We start from the raw sequence: 3,279 nt of genomic DNA, 5'->3' as shown, positions 1-3,279 counted from the left end.
CTATTTGTGTGCGTGAAGTGTGCATGTGTGAGTCCGAGGTTGAGGGAGTGTGTGTCGCTAGCTTAATTCAGCATTTTTTTTATTATTATTTATATAATTTATTTGTATTTCATATTTTGTTGTTTTCATTAAATCATGTTTTAAATTGCGTAAAAATTTATAATGTTTAAAACCATTAATTTACACAGTTTTCTAAATGATCAAACATCAGTTTGGTGCCAACTCGGGATCAACTGAACAGTTCTATTTTTATTTATTTATTTATTTATTTATTTATTTATTAATAATAAAAATGTGAATAAAACGGTGTAATTTATATGATTGATTGATTGTAATTTAAATTGATTGAATTTAAAGATTTAAGCAATCATATTTTCCCATGTGAAAAATTGTGGGGGGAAAAAATGTGACTAAGTATTTAGTTTTATGCTTAATAAATAAATAAATAAAAATATTTTAGAAAAATATATTTGTATATACAGTATATATAAAATAATAAAACTAAGCTCATGAGTCTTCTTCACCTGAAGACTTTCCCACCACTCTTATGAGGCACTCCCCCTAGTGGCCCGCCAAGTAATTGCTCAATAAGTAATGAACAATGGAGCTGTTATAGTGGCTGTATATTAATACACAAATATCGCGATACTTGCGTAGGCGTATCGATAATCTATCGTCAGACAACGTATCACGATTTATCGCGTTATCGATATATATAGTCGGGCTGCTAATAATTTGAGTGATATTTTCTAAAATATTAAAATGTTGAACTAAATCCATTTTGCACAAAAATTCTCGAGGTTTGTTGGTCACATTTCCGACAGCAACATCGTCAGTCAGTGCTTGATTGCAAGTGGGCATGCACTTTTTTATTTTTTTTATTTTACAATTTCAATTGATCTGACGTTCATAAATAAAGCGCTGACTCAGCATCCTTCCCCTGGGCCGGACTTTAATGTGCACCCTAAAGCACCCCCACTGATTAGCAACATTGTGAACATGGCCGACACGCCTTTTCTTTCCGGTGACATAATAATCAGCAAAGATATGTCTTTATGTTGACATATATGAGACGGAACGTCTTCAATCTGATGACACTCCAAACAAATAGTGCAGATGACACAAACGACTACTTTCCTATTTGCACTGGAGTGCGCCTAAAACGGGAGCTTTATTTACAGATGTGACTCAATGTGTGTGTGCTCTTTCCTTTGCCCCACACGGCTGATGACTCAACAGGGAGGAGGGGTTGAGTGAGGTCGCAGTATAGCTTGCCAATGCTGCTTTGCTGACCTAAACAAAAGCACCCACATATACATTTTACTACCGATATTTGTGCCATCAAACTATTCTATTTTCTTCACTTTATTATTATTATTTTTTTTAGTGTTTCTCTTGGCCGCACTGCTTCAAAGTACTTGCATGCAAGGATGTCAATTTATTTATTTTTGTTATCCAATCAGCTTTCAGCTTCTTTGTGTTGCCATGCCAATCTAATCTGCCCTGAGAATTCAGGTTAACTTCGACTAACTATTAGGGATGCAACGATATCCAAACATCACGATAACGATGTTATCACGATATGAAGGTCACGATACGATAATTATCACGATATTGTTGGCGATATTTAAAAATATTGTAAAAAAAAAAAAAAAAAAAAAAAAAAGAGCTCATACTAAAAAAAAAAAAGCACTATATTGTGCTTTTGTACATAACAGCAATGCATATAAACCACCTTACAATCTCTAATAATATTGAGGCACTTATTTGCGAATGCAAGCACACATTGATCGCTTCACAAGCAAATTAGGTTCGCCTTCATCTGACAATTAGCATAATTTTAAACATGGAAGGCCAAAACATCCCTAATGAAAATTAAATAGCACTATTAACTCATTGACTGCCATTGACGGAAAAAGACGTCAAATAATGCATTTTTCCTGGGCTGGCAGTGAATGTGTTAAACACAATGTGCCAATATATTTTGTGATTATATTGCAGCCTCCTTTTTTCATTTTTTTTTTTTTAAGGCAAATGTTGCTTAAAAATCCATCAATTTTGGTTACATCTCATCTTAAGTCATTGACTGCCATTGACGGAAAAATACGTCAAATAATGCATTTTTTGCTGGGCTGGCAGTGAATGTGTTAATTAAACTAGCCACTAGAGGGTGCTAGAACTGCCCAAATGGAAATCAACCTGACTTTTTTTAACAAATGTATTCCTTTTAAATATTGCGAACATGACGACGACGATACTGTGGCAGTTTTAATATCACAATATCACGATATTGCCCTTATCGTTACATCCTTAGAATGAAGTTGCACAACCGTAGTGGGTTGTTGACTTCATTTTATTTCTTTATTTATTTTAAATACATTTGTACTGGGTGTTCTATACAAAATATGTATTATATGAACAAATGGGAACATTTTTAATAGAAAATTACCAATCATTTTGTGCAATTTTGCTATATTGCGGATAATGATAATGTCATTTCTTTAATAGAATTTTTTTTTTTTTATTGGTCTGGGGGAAAAAAAATGAACATCCTGAATCGAGCGAAGGCCCAGATAGCAAATTTGGTGCGCCACATCAGCTACCCGTCTACCCCCCACAATTTGTATGTAAAGCCTCTCCACAGTGTGGATTACCTCCTCAACACGAATGGGTGCCCCCCCAAGCTTTTACAATTAGATTTTGCATTCACGCCACACGCCCACAAAGGGATGACCTACTTGAAAAAGCACAACATTTGTGGCCGTTCACTGACTCCGCCCCTCTTTTTTTTGTACAGTGTTATTTTTTAATTATTTGTTGTTATTGCTGCTGCGAATTGCCTGAGAAAGGAAATGTTCACCGTTGATGATTTACTCGCGAGGTTGAAGGATCCGTCATTAGCTGAGTCAGACGTGCTTGGAAGCAGTCCAGTTTGCAATCAACCTCACGTGTCTCGTCATCATCTCCTCAAGACGGTGCCGGGATTCATCTCACATACTGGCCGAAGACAGTGCGAGTGTGCGCAAGAGGAGCCGGAGAAATAGTGTGTATGTGTGAGAGTGACTGTGGGGAGTGTGTATAAGTGAGAGAGGGAGCAAAAGCGTAACAGTGAGAGAACCTGAGGATATGGGAGGTGTATGTGAGAGTTTCAGTGAGAGACAGACAAAAGAAGAGAGGTGTGTGCATGTGCATTGTTTTATGAGAGAGGAAAAATACAAGTGTGAGTGAGTGTGTGAATGTGGGGAATGTATGAGAGCGAGCGTGTGCATTTGTTTGTAT

General features: G+C 36.3%; 1 long non-coding RNA gene across 1 annotated transcript in view; it reads right to left on the bottom strand.

Annotated features, from left to right (window-relative positions):
* LOC144026774 (uncharacterized) overlaps positions 1-3,279 on the bottom strand; it is a 29,809-nt gene that overhangs the window by 4,662 nt on the left and 21,868 nt on the right. The window lies entirely within an intron of this gene.

This window comes from Festucalex cinctus, chromosome 10 (genome assembly GCF_051991245.1).
Source record: "Festucalex cinctus isolate MCC-2025b chromosome 10, RoL_Fcin_1.0, whole genome shotgun sequence".
In the NCBI taxonomy this organism is placed as follows: domain Eukaryota; kingdom Metazoa; phylum Chordata; class Actinopteri; order Syngnathiformes; family Syngnathidae; genus Festucalex; species Festucalex cinctus.
This window is presented reverse-complemented; position numbering and strand designations above follow the sequence as displayed.